This window comes from Phaseolus vulgaris, chromosome 11, assembly GCF_051622355.1.
Source record: "Phaseolus vulgaris cultivar YP4 chromosome 11, ASM5162235v1, whole genome shotgun sequence".
Taxonomy (NCBI): domain Eukaryota; kingdom Viridiplantae; phylum Streptophyta; class Magnoliopsida; order Fabales; family Fabaceae; genus Phaseolus; species Phaseolus vulgaris.
Window position 1 is genome coordinate 32182330 of NC_143508.1, and position 21429 is coordinate 32203758.

The window sequence follows — 21429 nt, forward strand, 5'->3', positions numbered from 1 at the left end:
TACTAACTCTTTTAGATGATTAAAATAAAACATTCCTTTTTAGTACCTATTCCTTTTTTAGTACATTAAATTCAATTCTTTAAAATAAAATAAAATAAAGATCACACTGCAACGTATGATATTTTAAAAAAATAAAAAAATAATTATTTTTTTATTTAGGCGGGTCAGCCAGCAAATCCGCCTTGACCCGCGCAAACTACGAGTTATGCGAGACGGCAAAGCGGGTCAGAGGGTTAGATTAGTGAGTCCGCCCAACACTTTTTGGTAGCGGACTGTGGACCGACCCAATGACCCGCATTTTGATAACATGTATTGTATATATATACAAAAAAAATATTAGAATAATAAAACATAAAATTATCTTTTACAACAATAAATAGTATTATTGAATTAAGTTTGATTGAATAGTATCTAAATTATAAGGTGGCTTACAAACATAATTATGTATGTGCTTGACAGTTTGATATATACTATAGATCTAATCGTCATAAAAATATAAGATAGAAGTCTTATTTATACGTCACATTACTTTTAAAGTGAATTTTTAAAATTATGAATTATGTCAATTACAATTATCATAATGTTTAAGTAAAAACAATTTCAATGTAAATACTGGTATCTAGACATTATACTTGTTATAATATAATAATATTTTAAGGATTATTATACTAATAAAATATTCATGTCTGTTGACCCAAAACGTCTTTGTGCGTCTACGTCACTCTCACGTCCTGAATCTCTGCGTTCGCACGTGTTTTTCCTTTGATGAAAGCCTGAAAACACAAAGACAAAGAGCGCCCTAGAGGCCGTTTGCACTTCGACGCTCAAGTCAACCTTAAGGCTAGGAAACACCAAAACTGTATAACGTAAGATTGTAACTGTGTGTGTTCAGCAACGCAAATGAATAGCGTACCTTGCTAAGTTTGTTACTTCCCTTTATATAGACTGAAACTAGGGTTTCCACTGTTTCCATTACCCAAAATGGGCTTCCTAAGGGGGTGGGCCCAGCGTCGCAGTTACCCACTCTTAGGATAACCTAGCGCGTGGGGTTCCCTAACTGGAGTGCAACCTCTGACGGGGTGACCACCTGGATACCTCCTCGTGCATCTGATCTCTGCAGTCACGCACCTTGGGAGTGCCCTAGCTGTTCACATGTCATGCATGCAGCTCACCCCTGGAACGCGACCCTCACAGGTCATATCTTTCCAATGGCTCTATACTTGTCTTACGCCTAAACGCGTCATCCACTCTACACACATGGACTCTCATGACCTAGGTTTCTCCCTTACTGATAACTGGTGTGTGGTCTGAGATCCACCTCTCGTGGTCCAACTCTGGTGTTTGGGTCCCGATGTCCGACCTCACCACACTGCCTAGTGGCACGTTGGTACATCCTGGTGACCGATGTCTAACCATTCTTTCGGTTCCTTGGCGCACGTGCCTCGTGAGATACTGACCCACGCTGCTCGTGGGACCCTGCTTACGTGGCCCCTACATCACTAGTGGTCAACGACACCCGAGGACTGGTCGGTACACAAGCCCCCCAGTCTCGAGTTGTAACTTGTTTAGCAAAGAGACTAAGTTCTTGCCCTTGGTGACCTACGTGGCTCTGTATGGCAGGACATGAATAATGCACCAAAGTGACGTTTCTCTGAGTCTATCCGACTTGCACACACGTGTTTTGATCAATGGTCAAGGCTTAACGTCGCTTACGCTTCTTTGTTTACCTTAAATATTCGAAAACGCGCGCGTTCAGTCACTATTCCATCATTTTCTGAAACATCCTTGATTGCTTCGTCTTCTCCTTCGAGCGCTCTCGCGTTTCTCTCTGCAACTTCCAAAACCTTCATCCTACCTGATCAAAGGTACGAACTTTAACTGTTGATCACTTTTATCTATTCGTTCTGATGCTTGATAGCCGCCTAGGGCTGTTTAACCCCCTGCATTTTAAGCTTTCTCTGTTTTCTCTCCGTTCCTTTTTCTAGGGTTTCTTCGAGCATGGGTTTCCCTGACTTAGGGTTCAAGAAACCTAGGATCCTCGAGGAACTGATTCATTTTTTATTCTTGCACGTAGGGATGGTGTTGAATGAAGAGAAACGGGCCAAGCTAGCTGGCATCCTGGCTCGCCGTCGAGGGATGTCTGGGGGTGCGGGCACCTCTAGCCCTTATGCCCTCGCTTTTGCCACTGCCGCGCCTTCTCGTACTCCTTCCTACGTCACAGTTCCTTTTGCTACCGCCCAAGCATCTCTCGCTCCATTTCCTTGCGAGAAGGTAGTGGAGATCGAATCTGATGAGGACTCCGCCGAGGGGCAGGTTTCTAAAAAGCTTAGGCTTACAACGGTGACGGCCTCCCATTCCTCCACTGTTGGTCGCCCGACATCGTCCAAGGGCCAGACACCAAGCGTTCCCTCGTCCTCTGACCTCTTTGCGCTTGCGGACGGTGGGACAAGCATCCCTGTAGCTCCATCTGCCTTTGAACTACCTGTTGTCCTGCAACATGCCCTCAAGGGCTTCTATCTAGAGACGATAGTGGACTTGGATGAGACCGCTGCGAGGGAAAGGTTGGGCGTCAACTTTGGGGCTCTTCTTGCCCAATCCAACGCCCTCATAACTAAGCTTGAGGTTCGTTCATTTGCTACCCGCGAGGTCGCCCTGAAGCAGGATTTGACTAGCCTCCGCCAATCTGAAAAGGATCTCTCGAAATGACTTCATGACAAGTGCCAAGAGGCTGTCGAGCTGGAGGCGAAAATCCTGCCCTTGCAAATCCGGGTCATCGAGTTGGAAGAGGCGGCTAAGGCATCCAAAGCCAAGATGGCATGGCTTAAAGAAAGATCCATCAATCGGGAAGTGCACTTGGGTCATGTTGAGGCCGAACTCCTTCAACAAGCCAAGAGGTTTGAAGAAACCGAGGCTGAGCTGACCGGGGATGCTATTGATGCTTACGACGCGGGGTTCAAGGACGCCCTTGCTCAGGTTACCTATGCGCACCCCGAGATGGACACCTCACCCTTCGCACCCTGAAAGGTCCAGCCCACCTGGGGAATGGCTGACATGGGATCACTAGGGCCGTCTTCTCCGGTACCTGGTATCTTTCCTCAAGCCCTTGCCATACTTCGCTCACAAAACATATGGGTTTCTGAAATTGGTCCCATTTGTGTACAAGGACTGAACTAATCGGCTGATCGATCACCGCTAAATATAAGTTAAGTGGCGTGCTTGGTTGTGGTTTGCACAGGACTTGAGGGCTTGCTAAGTACTCCTTCAGCATGATGAACGCCTCTTTACACTCTTGGTAAGGGAGGCCGCCCCCTCCTCCGACTGGTGCAAATCCAGACAAGACAGACATGCGCATGCGCCTTGTCATGGCGCACCTTTCTGGGTTTGTTTTCATACCACGCTCAGTGAGCAAGAAATCCATAAGCTTCCCTGCTTCTATTCCGAACACACGCTTTCTGGGATCCGGTTTCAGCCTGTACTCGGCCATCTTTACGAACAGACCTTCTAAGTCAATTAGGTGTCGTTCCTTCGCCCTCTGGTGGACAGGTCGGGTCTTGACATTCAGATCCTGCACCGTTTGGTCGAGGGTGTTGCTAGGCTTGGAAACCTTCCCTCCAATCTCTCTTTCCCCTGGGTCGCCAAACGGATCATGTCTGCTCTCCTAGGCTATCTTTTCGCGGGAAATTTCTGCTTCGATCCAGGCAGTTTCGGTGCAATTGACCTCGGGCTAGGCGACCTCCTCTGTGTACGGTGGTTTTGTAGTGACCATGGACACCCCTCTTTTCGTTTTGAGGTTGTTATCGTAACATCTCTAGGTCTTCTTCAAATCTAACTTGATGGTAATCACCTTTCCTGCCAGGTCAGGAAGCTTCATCTTCATGTGCCTCGTCGACGACAACGCCCCCAAACTGTTCAGCGTAGGTCTGCCCAACAACATGTTATAAGCAGAGGAGGCATTGACGACAAGGTACCTGATGCTCTCCATACGAGACGCGTTACCATCCGTGAAGGTGGTCCTCAGCTCTAAGTGTTTGCACACCTCCACCTGGTCTCCCGCAAAACCGTACAGGCAGCCATCATAGGGCCTTAGCATGTTAGGGGAGAGTTGCAGCTTGTTGAAAGTCGTCCAGAACATTACGTGTGTCGAGCTTCCCTAATCCACTAATACTTGGTGCACCCTCATTCCTGCGGTTACCACTGAGATCACCACCGGGTCGTTGTCATGGGGAACAACATCTTGAAGTTCAGCCTTGGTGAAGACAAGGTCAACATCAAAAGCTTCATTGGCCCTTTGTGCTTCTACCGACATCACCGCCCGTGCGTATCTCCTCTGCTGAGAAGCGGTACAACCTCCTCCCGAAAAACCTCTCGCGATGGTGTGAATTTCACCATGCACAGGTACTTCATGCCCCGGGCCTCCGCCTGTCACTGCCACGTCCTTGATCCCCTGCTTTTCTTGCAAGTAATCCCTTAGGAAACAGCTCTTCACTAACTCATCTAGTTGGTGTCCCAATGCCAAGCAGTTACGTATGGGATGATCAAATGCTTGGTGGAACTCACACCAGGTTCTCTTGTTGGGCCGGAGCCTCTTATTGGTCTTGGGGGGGTACCTTCAGCCTCTCCGCTACGTTGGGGATAACTATGAGGTCCTTCAATTCTACCACGAAGTCGTGCCTTGGTGGCACGTTTTCCCTCTCACGCCCCCTAGTTTGAGACTTCCTTGGTTGATAAGGTTGCTTCTTTGTGGGGGTCTTCTTCTCCATCGTCGCCTCATGCACCCTTAGGGGTTGAGGTCGACCTGATGCACGCGGGCGCGTGGGAACCATGCACGTGCACTTCTCGTTAACTTCTTCTTCTGCCGCAATATGAGCCATCGCAGGACGCCTTATCTCGGCGAAGGTCTTAGGGTGGCTTCTGATAAGTGATTCACTGAAGGGGCCTGGCACGATGCCCTTCCTGAACGCGTGCACCATCATCCTTTCGTCCTTGAGGTTCAACCTCACAACCTGTGCTCCAAAGTGGTGGAGGAATTCCTTCAACGACTCTCCCTGATATTGTCTTATGTCGAAGAGATCATAAGAGATGGGTGTTGGAGCTCGATTCGCGATGTACTGTGCCCTGAACAACTTTGTGAGCTGTGGGAACGACGTCACATGGCCATCAGGGAGGCTGATGAACTAGTCCATCGTCGTTCCCACTAGAGTGCTCATGAACAGCCTGCATCTCACAGCATTGGAGCCACCAACCAGCATCATCTACATATGGAAAGCCGTGAGATGGGCCTCCGGGTCCTCCGTACCAGTGAAGGTAACTTTGGGCCCTATAAGCATGGTTGGTCTCACGACATCCATGATTTCTTGGGAGAACGACATAGGGAACTCCCTGGGACGCAAGCTCTTGAACTTTCTCCTCACGTTTGCCTGCGTGATTTAGCAGATTCTTGCGCAACTCCTCATTCAAACGACGCAGTTCTTCGTTCGTTGCCCACGACGTCTCCAAGTCAGCCTGGATGCGTTCTTGGTTCGTTATCGACGCAACCACCTCGTCTTGAAGGGCCTGCATCGTTTCCATAACCTGTTGCAGGGTGAGGCCTTTGCCCCTGTTTGGTTCAACAAGTCCTTGCCTCGTACTTCTCATCTCCTGGATCTGTATGGTTCTTACTGGTGGGACAGTGTTTTGTATCGTGCCCCATGATGGGTGCCAAATGTTTCTGTCGGTTGACCCAAAATGCCTTTGTGCGTCTACGTCACTCTCACGTCCTGAATCCCTGCGCTCACACGTGCTTTTCCTTTGATGAAATCCTGAAAACACAAAGAGAAAGGGCGCCCTAGAGGCTGTTTGCACTTCGACGCTCAAGTCAATCTTAGGGCTAGGAAACACCAAAACTCTATCAAGTAAGATTGTAACTATGTGTGTTAAGCGGCGCAAATGAATAGTGTACCTTGCTAAGTTTGTTACTTCCCTTTATATAGACTGAAACTAGGGTTTCCACTGTTTCCATTACCCAAAATGGGCTTCCTGAAGGGGTGGGCCCAGCGTCGCAGTTACCCACTCTTAGGATAACCTAGCGCGTGGGGTTCCCTAACTGGAGTGCAACCTCTGACGGGGTGACCACTTGGATACCTCCTCGTGCATCTGATCTCTGGGATCACCCGCTTTGGGAGTGCCATAGCTGTTCACGTGTCATGCATGCAGCTCACCCCTGGAACGCGACCCTCACAGGTCATATCATTCCAGTGGCTCTATAGTTGTGTTACGCCTAAACGCGTCATCCACTCTACACGCATGGACTCTCGTGACCTAGGCTTCTCCCTTACTGATAACTGGGGTGTGGTCTGGGATCCACCTCTCGTGGCCCAACTCTGCTGTTCGAGTCCCGATGTTCAACCTCACCACACTGCCTAGTGGCACGTCGGTACATCCTAGTGACTGATGTCTGACCACTCTTTCGGTTCCTTGGCGCACGTGCCTCGTGAGATACTGACCCACGCCGCTCGTGGGACCCCACTTACGTGGCCCCTATATCACTAGTGGTCAACGACACCCGAGAACTGGTCGGTACAATACTAATAAATTTTAAATTATAATATGTGATTTTTAACTATTGTAATTTAAATATTGAATTATTTACAATTATTTATTAACATTTATAATTTAATAATTTAATAAAATTAATTTTATAATTACTAGTAAAAATATAATAAAATATAACAACAGACAAAGTTAACTAACCAACAATTTCATTCATTGTTTTGGTTTAACAAAACAAAAGTCCATCTAACAATTACATAGTTAAAATATCCAAAAAAAAAATCAAAATATTCTAAAAAGTTTTGATATCACAACAAACTCTTCTAAATTTGTAGTAATTTTTTCGATGAGTCTTGCTTTCTCCACTTGATTCTTTTATTTCATTTGGTGATGGAGTATCACTTTCAACATCTGGTATCGGAAATAAATAAAAAATTATTATAAGTTATTTAATTTCAATACTTATTAAAATAAATTTAACAATAATATAAGAAATTTAAGTCATTTCTTAAGTAAACTAACATTATATCTCATTAATATAGGCATGTACCAAAATCAGTACTCGTTGCAGCGGAATGTTCAGGAATGTCATGACTAAAAACAATGTAGACAAGTAGTTGTTTACATTTGGTTTTTGATAGTTGCAAGTTTATTTTTCATCTTCACAATATTGTTCTCTATATTTGGTGAAGTTGCACTATATGAAGCAAAGTTCATCACCTAGTCTTGTAATGGATCACACATAAGCAAGAGTAGCACAAGCGGATGAGAAAAATTGTTGGGTATGAAGTCAAGACCAATTGGGTTGGGCTGACTACAAGCTTCATATGATAGTCATCTAACTCGACATGGATGTTGTTTACTAAATATGACACCAACTAGATTGTTTGGAGATGTATTTGATGTAGATTTTGGGTTTTTTAACATTAGCTTACCAAATTTTTTTCCTACATAAAGTTGGAATAATAACCAGAAGTCATTTAAAAATCATATCAAACCACCTTTTTCAAGTTATATATTCATCATCAGTCACATCAAACTAGATTTTAGAACTTGTATAGTAACTAACTGATTTATACAATACATACCCATAAAGCAACAAATTGAACTAAACCATAATAATAACAATAAAGCATCAACTAGACCAAATTGAACACAAAGTTATACCATAAACTTAGTTCGAATTAGCCAAACTCATCAAGTTGCCTTCAAACCACAACTTTACCTAAGTATATGAAAAAATAATATAATTCCTGTACCGCCCAGGTGGTCGGAAGTGATGACGTGGCAGCAAGCTATTATATAGGCGTGTTGAACGGGACACCTGGCTGGCAGAAGGGAAGGAAGTAGGGGGGCTCGTGTAGTCGCCAGTTATTAAGTTGGCGTGCTCCGATCTTTAGCATACCTAAACCGGCGGTCACCGGGCTTGAGATAGAGTCGCCGGATGCGACCCTAGGCGACCAAGTGATTAGAGATCGCCGAAAGAAGGACATCGCCGAAGGATCAGAGAAGCTTGTTTCAGGCTTTAGAAGCAGAGGATGAAGTCGTCAGATAGTCATTCCCTAGCTAGCCAGAGGTTGAGATCGGGGAACAGCTTACCCGAACATGCACGATGAAGCAAGTGAAGTAGATCATGATGGCGGCCGGCGAGACCACAGGGAAAGTGTGTATGAAGACACCCGTACTCGCCACACAGAAGAGATCACGCTCCAAGGCAGCTATACACCGAGTTACTCCTTGCATGAATAACTTAGTCAAATAAGCCTGAAGAGTAAGAAGTGACGCCCAAGCCAAGGATGCTCCAGATGGTGACACGTGTACAGCTGGATGCAAGCCACGTGTCCATATGTGTAACTGTCAGGAGAGAGAAAGTGTACAGGTATATAAGAGATTCTAACGAACTTCTGAGGTACGCGCATTTTAGAATATTTCTTTTACGCTTGTGAGAACTTGAGTACGCTGAGAGAGAATCTTGCACGGTTCCAGAGAGTTCTTGAGTTTTCTCTTAGTATTTGGTGGTTCAGTCGCTGACTTGGGCTTCGGAGCGTGATCGGCCGCAGCGGCGCCGTTCTGTCTTTTTGCAGGTTCTTGAGGTGAATCAAAGCGAAGGACGGAAGCTAACAGGCGCAAAGTCTATCCAGATTTGACGAGGCAAGGCTCTTGTGTCTTGATCAGCAGGCAGGATCATCAGGCGCCCACCGTGGGGCCGTGTAAAACCTATTCCCATCCACATCGTGAGTTCTTGGAGTTTCTGCAGTTTCTGTGTGGTTGTGTGCTGGTGCAACCATTTTCCGCTGTTCATTGGAGTTTTGTTCGGTAAATTTGCGTTTTCCACCGTTCGTTCGAGGTTTTGTTTGGAGGATTGAGGTTTTTCCCCGATTGTTTGAGTTTTGTTCGGTGAGGTGAAGTTTTTCGCCTTTTGCGCGAGTTTCAATCGGTGAGATCGAAGGTTCTGGTGGAGAAGCGGTAGTTTGTGGTGAAGCTGCAAGTTTCAATCCAACTTTGCTGTTGAGATTGTGTTCTTGAAGTTCTTTGGAGTTCGCGAAGTGCTGACCGGTTGATTGCTGGATCGATCGTCGCTGAAGGAGGTTTTGTTCATCGCTCGTTGTGATCTGTTAAGTTTTCATGAGAAAGATGAGAAGCAACCGTTCAAGTCCAGTTGTGCCAGTTGCTGCTGAAGGCGCCATGATTATGGCGCAGATGGTGGAGATCATGCGTGCGCTGCAGGCGAATGTGGAGGCCTCGCGCATAGAGCAGGCAAAGATGCATGAGGACCTAGTCGCCTCTCAGGCTAGGAATGAAGAGCTCAGCAGAGTGACTGAGGAGTTGCGCCAAGCTCTTCAGGAGCAGAGAGGGCGCCCAGTCGCTGAAGAAGTTGCACCATCGTCGCTACCTCGCGTTTTCCCCATGCCATTTGCTCAGGCGATCGCGGACACGCCTATCCCTGCGAGTGTGGTACCCGTGAAGGCTACTTTCACCGGCGTGGAGGATCCTGAGGCACATCTCACCACGTTCCACACGCAGATGATGCTGTCAGGAGGCTCGGATGCTGTGTATTGCAAGATGTTTGTGAGCACGCTCCAAGGAACAGCGCTGGAATGGTTTGTGAGCCTGCCTACAGGTCACATAACCAATTTCCAGCAGTTTTCGAAGCTTTTCGTCGAGCAGTACATAGTGAACAAGGCGCCGCCTAGGGTGTCTTATGATCTGTTCGACATAAGGCAGTACCAGGGAGAGTCCCTCAGGGACTACTTGAATCGTTTTGGGGCGCAGATGGTCCGCTCGCCGGCCAAGGACGAAGAGATGTTGGTCTACGCCTTCAAGAAGGGCGTGCTGCCGGGACCTTTCTGCGAGGCGTTGATCAGGGCTCACCCCGCCACGTTTGCTGAGGTTAGGCGACTTGTGGTGGCCCACATCGCCGATGAGAGTGAGGTCGCCGAGAAGAGAGGGAACGTGGCCCCTGCTAGGCCACGCGCCCAGACCAGGATCCAGCCGCAGAGGGTGCTGGAGACAGCGGCGGCTAAGAGGGATCAAAGGACCCGCCATCCTTATGATCCAAGGAAAAATAAGGGCAGGGGCCCAGGGCGCCCTAGGGAGTACAATCGCCCACCAAAGAATAAGTTTGTCATGGGGTTGGCGGACCTGATCGCCATTCCCAATATAGCAGCCAGGCTCAAGGCGCCTGAGAAAGTGGGCGACAAGATATGAGGACCAAAGCCCGACGCCTGGTGCGAATTCCACCAGGGTTTTGGTCACAACATGGATTCATGTTTGGCATTGGGATACCAGCTCGACGACCTGGTCAAGAGCGGGTTCCTAAATGATTACTTGCTGGACAGGAGGGCGGGGGGAGCGTCGAGCTCCCAGCCAGCAGGTGGTGAGGGTCAGCAGCACGAGATGCCCACTCATGGAGAGATCCACACCATCGCAGGAGGTTTCTCAGGTGGTGGATGCACCGCGTCACAGAGGAAGAAGTATGCGAGGTCTGTGATGACGGTGGACATGTTCGAGGATCACTCGCCAGACGTGGACATCACGTTCACAAGGGAAGATCTCAGGGACGTTGTGCCTCATGACAACGATCCAATAGTCATCTCGCTTGTTACGGCGGGAAGGAAGGTCCACAGGGTTCTGGTGGACCAAGGAAGCTCGGCAGATGTGATGTTCTGGCCGACTTTCACACAGCTGCAGTTGCCCCTTGACTAGCTGAGGCCCTATGGAGGGTGCTTGTATGGTTTTGCTGGCGATCAGGTGGAGGTCAGGGGGTACATAGAGTTAAGAACTACATTCACGGATGAGGCGGGCTCGAGGACAGAGAAAATCAAGTACCTCGTCGTGAATGCTCCCTCAGCTTATAACATTCTGTTGGGAAGACCAACGATCAACAGAATAGGAGCTGTGCCTTCCACCAGGCACATGAAGGTGAAGTTGCCATCGATGGAAGGGGTGGTGATAACCATCAAATCTGACCAGAAGGAGGCGAAGAAATGCTATGAGAATAGCCTCAAGAATAAGAGGTCCGTGAGTTACATCACAACGACGCCGCCTCCCGGCGTGAAGCCCAGGCCAACAGAATGGCGAGTTGTTGATGCAGCGATGGAGGTGGCCGCCGGAGGCGACGTCGCCATGATGGATGCTGAGGCTGAGGGAGAGAACGCCGATTAGGAAGAAGAGGCGAGGAACCGCCCAGAGGAAGCGAGGGAGCTAGGAATCGCCAGGGCGATGATCGCCAGGGAAGCTAGACCCAAACCCGTCGAGGAGTGGCTCGAAAGGGAGATCGGGGGAAAGGTCTTCAAGCTGGGAAGATCCTTGGAGGCTGAGCTCCAAGACCATATCGCCAAGGTGATAGAGCGGCATCTGGATGCTTTTGCATGGTCTGCTTCAGACATGCCGGGAATCGACCCCGATTTCTTGTGCCACCATCTAGCAATGGACAACCAGGTTAGGCCGGTGCGACAAAGAAGAAGGAAGTTCAACGAGGAGAGAAGACAGGCGATCAGGGATGAAACATAGAAGCTCCTCGCCGCAGGCCATATCAGGGAAGTCCAGTACCCTGAGTGGCTGGCCAATGTCGTACTGGTGAAGAGGAGCAATGGGAAGTGGCGCATGTGCGTCGATTTCACTGACCTAAACAAGGCTTGCCCAAAGGATTCGTATCCTTTGCCAAGCATAGACGCCCTGGTTGACAGTGCTGCGGGGTGCAAGTTGCTGAGCTTCCAGGACGCCTTCTCGGGGTACAACCAGATAAAGATGCATCCCATGGATGAAGAGAAGACCGCCTTCATGACCGAGAGATCGTACTACTGCTACAAGGTGATCCCCTTTGGGCTGAAGAACGCGGGGGCCACGTACCAAAGGTTGATGGATAGGGTACTTGCACCAATGCTGGGGAGGAATGTGCAAGCGTACGCGAATGATATGGTCGTGACCTCGCCGGAGAAGAGCAAGCACGTTGCGGACTTGGAGGAGTTGTTCACCACAATCGCCAAGTTTAGGTTAAAGCTGAACCCCGAGAAGTGCATTTTTGGCGTGGAGGGGGGGAAGTTCTTGGGATTCCTCTTAACTGAAAGAGGAATAGAGGCCAATCCTGATAAGTGTGCTGCCATCTTGGCGATGAGGAGCCCGGCGACCGTGAAGGAGGTGCAGCAACTTACAGGTCGGATGGCCGCCCTGTCTCGTTTCGTATCAGCTAGCGGAGAGAAGGGCCATCCGTACTTTCAGTGTTTAAGGCGGAACAACAAGTTTGCCTGGACGAAAGAGTGTGAAGAGGCTTTCGTCAAGCTTAAAGAGTACCTGGCGAGCCTGCCGGTTTTGTGCAAACCGTTGGTGGGAACCCCTCTCAGGTTGTACTTTGTTGTGACTGAGAGGGCGGTGAGTGCGGTGCTCGCCCAAGACCAAGATCAGGCTCAGAAGCCTATTTACTTCGTCAGCAAGGTGCTGCAGGGCCCGGAGGTGAGATATTAGGCCTTGGAAAAAGCTGCACTGGCTGTTGTATTTTCGGCGAGGAGGTTGCACCACTATTTTCACAGTTTTACCATACTGGTGATGACCGACTTGCCCATCCAGAAAGTCTTGAAGAAGCCTGATGTAGCTGGTAGGATGGTGAAGTGGGCGGTGGAGCTGTCGGAGTTCGATATCAAGTACGAGCTCTGAGGTCTGATCAAGGGGCAGATTTTCGCTGATTTCGTGGTCGAGCTCTCGCTGAGGGGGATGATTTCCGTTGGGTGCTCTCGGTGGACGGATCGTCGAACCAGCAGGGTAGCGGTGCTGGAGTCATCCTGGAAGGGTCCAACGGTGTGCTGATTGAGCAGTGCCTGAGGTTTGCTTTCAAAGCCCGCAACAATCAAGCAGAATATGAGGCGCTGATCGCCGGAATCTTGCTGGCCAAGGAGATGGGAGCTAGGGTGCTTATGGCTAAAAGTGACTCGCTGTTGGTCACGGGACAAGTAACAGGCGAGTTCCAGGCCAATGATCCACAAATGGCGGCTTACTTGGAGTATGTGCGGGAGTTGAAGAGTTCCTTTGTCTCCTTTGAAGTGGTGCATGTGCCCAGAGAGCAGAATGCCCGAGCTGACTTGCTAGCTAAGCTCGCCAGTTCGGGCAAGGGGGGTAGACAGAGGACGGTGATCCAAGAAACTCTGAAGACGCCTAGAGCATTTGTGGCAGACCACCTGGTTCTTCAAATAAGCAAGTCGACGGAGAAAGCGGCGAGGAGTCACAGGTCTTTAACTCAGGAGACCTTGAGATCGCCGAGAATAAGAGCATGTCGGGGGGAGAAGGTGAACGTGGCGCAGGTCTGCGCTACCCATGAGCCAGACACCTGGATACCACAGTACAAGCGATGCCTGGCAGATGGCCTTCTCCCACTGGATCCGACGGAGGCCAGGAAGATAAAAAAGAACTCCAGCAAGTTCACGATGATTGATGGCGAGTTGTATAGGTTTGGGTTCACACACCTACTCCTGGAATGTGTGCACGGAGAGAAATGCGCAAGAATTATGGCCGAGCTCCATGAAGGGATATGCGGAAGTCACGTCGGGGGTCGAGCTCTGGCCGCGAGAACCCTCCGTGCAGGTTACTACTGGCCAACAATGAGGGAGGACTGCAAAAAGTATGCACAGTGCTGCAAGCAATGTCAGCAGCACGCCGATTGGCACAAAGCGCCTCCCGAAGAGTTGAAGTCGATTTACAGCCCTTGGCCGTTTCATACGTGGGGGATCGACATTCTGGGACCTTTCCCATTGGCGATCACGCAGATGAAGTACTTGGTGGTGGCGATTGAATATTTCACCAAGTGGATCGAAGCAGAACCAGTAGCCCAGATCACCGCACACAAGATCGAGAGCTTTGTGTGGAAGAACATCGTGTGTCGGTTTGGTGTGCCTAAGCTCCTGGTGTCAGACAACGGGACTCAATTTGCAAGTCACCTGTTGAAGAAGCTGTGCGAAGAGGTGGGAATTCAACAAGTGTTTGCATCCGTTGAGCATCCCCAGACAAATGGCCAAGTAGAGTCCGCCAATCGGGTATTGCTAAGAGGCTTGAAGAGGAGGCTAGAGAAGGCCAAGGGATCGTGGGCTGAGGAGGTACCCCGCATAGTTTGGGCGTACCACACCACCGAGCAATCAGGAACCCATGAGACCCCGTTTAGCTTGGTCTATGGGTGCAACGCAATGATTCCAGTAGAGATCCAGGAGAGCTCGCCGAGATTCCAGAACTTTATAGCGGAAGACTCGAATGAGGAAAGAAGGTTGAATCTGGATTTGCTGGATGAGGTCAGGGAGGAGGCAAGAGTAAAAGCCGAGGCAGTAAAAAGAAGGATTGAACGAAGGTATAACTCGAAGGTGATGCCAAGGCAGTTTAAAGAAGGCGACCTGGTGATGAGGAAGGCCCACCAGTACGAGATGGAGAACAAGTTGTCGCCTAAGTGGACAGGACCGTTCAGAATAACCGAGGCGCTCGGGAACGGCGCCTACCGCTTAGAAACATTGGAAGGAGGGGCGATTCCTCGCACTTGGAACGCCACGCACCTCAAGTTATATTATAGTTGAAGCTTTGTAAGTAAAAACAAACACGAAGAGTTTTGCAAGCTTTCTGTTAAAACAGTTTGAAGGGGGCACTCTTTTTTCCCTAAGGAGGGTTTTTAATGAGGCCACCCAATAAAGAAGAGTTTTCAAAGTTTAAAGTGTTTTAGATTGCATGCTTGTTGTTACGAAAGTTTTAGAAAAAGACCTTGTCACTCGTATGTGATTTAAAGGCAAGTTTGAAGTTATACTGCATGCTTTCTAAAACGTTTTTAAGTCCCCATCGCTTTTCGGCGATTGGCGACGTCAGTTAAAGTTAAAAGTCCTCATCGTCTTTCGGCGATCGGAGGCACCAGCAACGTTTAAAAGACCTCAACGCCCTCGCGCGTCCTGAGGCGAGAAAGAGACTAAAAGACCTCCTCGCTGTCGAGTGAGGAGCAGGCGAGAAAGAGAAAAAGTCCTCAGTGCCTCCAGGGGAGAGAAGATGTAGCCCCTGGGCAATGTAGAGGCACGAGATAAAGACCTTCTCGCCGTCGAGCGAGTTCAGGCAAGATAAAGACCTTCTCGCCGTCGAGCGAGTTTAGGCAAGATAAAGACCTTCTCGCCGTCGAGCGAGTTCAGGCAAGATAAAATCCTTCTCGTCTCGAACGAGTTCAGGTACGGTGTAGAGGGTGGAGGAAGTTTGAAGGATGGCTAAGGTAGGTTCGAAGAGAACGCCTAGCTGTCCGGCTTATTGTTCTGAAGCTCAGGGAGGTAGAGAAGGATCCGAAAGGCGCCTCTACCCCCCAGATGAGGGAACTATAGCCAAGTTACGAAGGCAAAAGGGGGCTTACATTGCCGGAACCCTCTGGCGATCAGAAGAAATTCAGGCGATGGCAAGAGTAAGGACCCATTTTGATGGAGCAGATCAGGTGAACTACATCTTAAACTATCAGTTGGATTGAAACTTGCTGTTAGTAAGTAGTTTCACGCTGAAGTTCGTTGTCTTAAAGTTCACAAGTTATTAAAATGCCGTCGTTCGAAAGGTGATAGTTTGATCGAGTTTGAAGCATTAAGTAAACGGTAGAATCGCTAAGTTACTTTGTTTAAGTAGTTTTTACAAGGAGAAGCAAAGCAGACAGAGAGACCATATGTAGAAGCAGAAAAATTTATAATAAAGGCAGTATCAGTTCAAGTACATAAGAAGAGAGGAAAAATATTACAAGCAAGGCTTAAAGATTGTGCAAAAATATATCAAGGAATAAGCGGTGGAGGGAGATGACTAATCTTCAGAAGGCACGATCTTCCCATCCACTACTTCGTTATATAGTGACACCATGGAGAGGTCGAGCTCGGGGTACTGGCAGGCGACTTGCTCCAGAGCGGCGTCGAACCCAACGGTGAGGACTTGGGCGGAGCTCAGTTCGAGCTCTTCGTTTTGCTTTTTGAACCCCTCGGTTTGCTATTCTAGCTCGTCAGCTCGTTTCTTCAGTTCTTCAGTTTTCTCACGAGCTTGAACGAGGTCTTCAGCAACCTTTTTGCTTTCCTCCCGTGCCTGGGCCAGCTCTGTAACAGTTCTTTTGTTTTCCTCTCTAGCTTCGGCGAGCTCAGCCACAGCGTCGTTCCTCTCCTTTTCGACCTTTCCAAGGAGAACCTCCCGATCAACCGACCTTTTCTCGAGGTTCTCTACCTTGGCTGCATCCGCTTTTATTGATGCCTCCAAGTCAACCACCTTGAGTCGGTAGGGAACCAGCTTACTCTCCAGCTCGATTTTCTCTTGAGCTAGGAGGTGCAGTTTTTGGCGTAGATCGGAGGCCTCCTTGCGTGCAACCCTCAGCTCGGCACTCATGGCGTCTTCCACCCTTGAGTGATCAATCTCCGCCATCATGAGGTTGCAGGATAGCTTCTCCGCATCAATCCTTATCAGGCGATTCTCCTCTTGGAGTGTGGAGATATCATCCTGAAGTTTTTCGGTGGAACTCTCCACAGATTTTGTTATGATGGAGGGGAGGTCCTCTGCCATCATTTTGAGCTTAGCTGTGAAGGTACCCCAGATTTCTTTGACCGCCGGGGGAAGGCTTGCGGCCGCTGCTGGTGGAGGGGCTGAAGGGGCCTGGTGCTGACTCTCACCACCACCCTCTTGAATTGGTTGAGGAAGTTGGGTTTCCTGGCGTGGTGGTGAAGAGGGGGACTCGGTAATGAGTATTGGCGAGTTGTGAGCGCCCTCATCCCCACCTGGTGCAGCTTCAGCGATTGAGGCAGTTGAAGGGGGACCCTCTCCAGCAGATACGAATGGCTTGGAGGCGCTCGGAGGGTTCTCCATGAAGTTGGGCTCATTGCCTTCAACCGCAGGAAGTGCAGTTGCCAAGGGTATTGCTTGGACTGGCGGTGTTGGAGCTGGGGGAGAAGGCGGTGTTGGTGTTGGTAGAGCAGGTGGTGAAGAAGGTGCCACCCTTCTCCTTTTGGTAATGAGGCCGTCCTCAGTTGCCTCATCATCTTCATCTTCGTCTTCTTGAACCACTTGAGGAGTTTTCCTCTTTGGTTTCTTTAAGACGAGCTTCTTTCGTTGAGGGGCGGGCAGTGCCGCTGGAGGAGCTGGGCCTTGAGGGGGCGATCTGCCCTGGGCAGCAGCGATCTCCACCACCGAGTTTGGCACGGTTTGAGAGCCCGACGCCAATCTGTGGGTTCGGGCGAGCGCCCTCAGTTCAGCCAATTTGCCTTTGCCCAACATGAGGTCTGCACAGTGCAAAAATATACAAGTAAGCGCGAAAGTAAAAGTAAAATATACGAGTACGGGTGCGGATGATGCAAACAAATGGTGCAGGAAATAAAAAACAAGTCTAATGCGCCTCAAGCAGGACGCCTAATAATAGATAACAGAGATGCAGCACAAGACGAAAACCTAAAAGTCGAGGTAAGCGCTAACCTATGTGAGCTTCGAGTTGGCCCTCGAGGAACTCGAAGGTGATTATTGCGGAGGTGGGGAAGGTAATGTTAGCGTCTGCTACGCCTTTCCAGAAGAGGCATAGATCCTTGTCCAACTCGCCCATGTTGTCAGGACTTCTTGGCCTTCTGAAGCTCTCCTTGGAGTCCTTGCTTCCCTTGTTTACCCAGTACAAGGGAAAGCCATCGAGCAGCGAAGGGTCTTGATCATTTTGGCGCACTTGGACGAACTTTCCCTTCCAATCTTTGTAAGATTGCTGGAAGATAGAGAGGATCGATCTCCCAGCAATTCCGTTTAAGCTCACCCAGAGGCGGTCTCCAGGATTCTTGGCCTCGAACAAGAAAAGGAAGACGTCTACCGAGGCCGGTAGTCCCAAGTGCGCGCACATAATTTGAAATGCCCAGCTGTTGGGATGGAGCTGGGCAGCGGCGATGTTGAGCTCAGTCAATAGTTCCCGTTCAAAACGGGTGAAGGGAAGCCTGAGTTTCACCTTCTTGAAGAGAGTGGTGTAAATGAAGCAGAACAACTCGCCGTTGTTCCCCTTGTCATCCACGCAGATTGGCACGTCGGGAGAGCAAGGCATCACCATCAGTTTGTCGTCGTGCTCCTTGTGGAACGAGAGGTTGGGTTCGTCCCCTTTCTTCAACCGTAGCACCGCCAACGCAGAATTTACTGAAGAAGTCTCCTTCAGCAAAGTTGGGGTGGCCCATGGGTAGAGTTTTTTGAAGTCTGGAGTGGGAATGGAGGCTCCTCCGGCGACTGGTGAGGTTGCCTGAGCAAGGTTGGGACGAGAAGTTGCAGGCCTCTCAGCCTGGGAAGAGGGAGCACCAGATGCTCGCGGTAGGTTATGCGCTTGGGATGGCGGGTTTCGTGATGAAGGAGGAGGATTCGCGGTGGTCTTTGTACGAGCCATCGCAGGAACAGCAAAGGAAAAAGAAAAAAGAAAGATGAACAAAGGTTGTAGAGATCGACTCGATTGTGGACGAAGGATGAAAAACGAACGAACGAGAGTTCGTTGTGATGAAAGTAATGGAAGACGGAGCCGTAAGTTGCGAGAAGGAAGAAGAAAAGGAAAAAACAACCCACAGCGTATGCACCAGATAGATAATGGATGATGCGAATCGGTTAAAATGCAACAGGTATCAACAGAATGAGTAAAAGAGGTACCTTTTGATTATCAGATGAGCGTTGAAGGGAGTTGGGGATTGAGAGAGTTGAAGAGCGTCGTGGGTTTGCAGAGGAAACTCAGAGCGTTTTTGAGAAGGCAGAGAGATGATGAAACAGTAAAAATGAAAGGGTTTAAGGGTTTTTCAAACGCTTTTGGAAGCGCAAACGACAGCTATAGATGACCGTTGATGAAGCCACATGTCGAGCGATTGGAAAAAGGTGTTTGGTGGCGCGTCAGAAAAGCAGAGGGTACGAGCGTTTGGAATTCTGTGCCAGTGCCACGCAGATCGGCAGTGACCTGACCTCTTAGTCTTTTCGCTGGACAAGTCTTCGTTTAAGACTGGGGGGCTTGTGTACCGCCCAGGTGCTCGGAAGTGATGACGTGGCAGCAAGCTATTATATAGACGTGTTGAACGGGACACCTGGCTGGCAGAAGGGAAGGAAGTAGGGGGGCTCGTGTAGTCGCCAGTTATTAAGTTGGCGTGCTCCGATCTTTAGCATACCTAAACCGGCGGTCACCGGGCTTGAGATAGAGTCGCCGGATGCGAACTTAGGCGACCAAGTGATTAGAGATCGCCGAAAGAAGGACATCGCCGAAGGATCAGGGAAGCTTGTTTCAGGCTTTAGAAGCAGAGGATGAAGTCGTCAGATAGTCATTCCCTAGCTAGCCAGAGGTTGAGATCGGGGAACAGCTTACCCGAACATGCACGATGAAGCAAGTGAAGTAGATCATGATGGCGGCCGGCGAGACCACAGGGAAGGTGTGTATGAAGACACCCGTACTCGCCACACAGAAGAGATCGCGCTCCAAGGCAGCTATACACCGAGTTACTCCTTGCATGGATAACTTAGTCAAATAAGCCTGAAGAGTAAGAAGTGACGCCCAAGTCAAGGATGCTCCAGATGGTGACACGTGTACAGCTGGATGCGAGCCACGTGTCCATATGTGTAACTGTCAGGAGAGAGAAAGTGTACAGGTATATAAGAGATTCTAACGAACTTCTGAGGTACGCGCGTTTTAGAATATTTCTTTTACACTTGTGAGAACTTGAGTACGCTGAGAGAGAATCTTGCACGGTTCCAGAGAGTTCTTGAGTTTTCTCTTAGTATTTGGTGGTTCAGTCGCTGACTTGGGCGTCGGAGCGTGATCGGCCGCAGCGGCGCCGTTCTGTCTTTTTGCAGGTTCTTGAGGTGAATCAAAGCGAAGGACGGAAGCTAACACGACGCAAAGTCGATCCAGATTTGACGAGGCAAGGCTCTTGCGTCTTGATCAGCAGGCAGGATCAATTCCCAATAGTAGGAAAACCACCAAAGCAAACATATTTTCAAATGATAAAGCCAATCATTATAAGCAAACAATGAAAAGGTATCATATAGCCTAAGCATTTAACCTCTTCGAATTTTTCAAAGTATGTTCAAGTTTTAGTTTCTAACCAATGTATATGCAATATTCATTACTACACTTGCAAGCTTTTGATATAGAAAAATCATTACTATAAAAACACAACACAAAGCTTTATTGCTTTACAAATACAACAATGAGAATCAATTAATGATCATCACGCACATCAGATCATATATATATTTAACTAGACCAAATCTCCCACATGAAATACCTTATATATCCTTTTCTAATCCGCATATAGTTTCATTTTATTCTGAACTTTTTGTAAATTGAGGTGCAAGATTTTAACATCAGTTCTCTAATTTTTATGGTGTAATCAATTGCTTCCACCAGAGAATCTCCCTGCAAAGTGGTATTGGGCATTGAAGGAGGATAACCATATAATGCTTTGAATGTTATCATTCTAGTTGTTGTGTGAAATTTGGTATTGTACCATAATTCAACTGAAGATAAATGGTCAACCTATTTGTTTGGAAAGTCCTCGGTAACACAACCTAAATAATCTTTCAAAACTCTGTTGACAACTTCCATTTGGCCATTGGAATTGGGGTGAAAATTAGTGGATTTCAACAATTTGACTGAATAATGTGACATAAACTCTTTTCAAGAAGGCACTATTAAAAATGGCATCTCTGTTTTTCACAAGGCCAAATGTTGTGTGACAACGACCCAAACTCTAACGTCTTTGTGTAGCCCTTTCCAATAAAACTATTCTCTAATCCTTTTATAAGTGAGATAACCACCTGAGTGTCCCCATCAATGTGTTATGAAAATGGTGAAAAAAATTTCTTCTTATGACAGAAGCTGATCCAACAACTATCTTTCGTTTTCTCTGAAGAATCAATCCGTGTAATGTTTGTACGGTCTTTGGTGTAATTCATAAGTGTCATTATTTACATAAGTTTCATATAGTTTTAGTTTTAATTGTTGATTAATTTATCACCCAAATCTAATTATCAAAGAGATCTAACGGTGGCAGGATCATGTCGTTTTGAACGTTAAAGCTAAGGAGGTTTTCCATGTTTTTGACCAACTTTTGAATAGGCTTCTAACTCGGAAGATTATGAGTCGACCCACCAATAAGTAGATTTAATCAGTATGTTTCATTTTAATATACTTGGGTTTTTATTCGCTATGTTGACCTCGAGTCCATGAATGTGCTGAAACAATTAAGATGACAAGCAGCGAAGCGGCATAAGGGGTCACTCAAGAATATAGGGATGGGCAATACCACTCCTATTATTGATTTGGTTCCCGCTTCTGGGATGAGCCCTCGGCTACAAGGCCGAAGAAAAAGGGGAAGACTGGCTCAGTCATCTCAACCCCCAACCTCGCTTGGAGGCGGGGTCGACTTTTTCTTCCCCCTTGGTACTAGACAAGCGTCT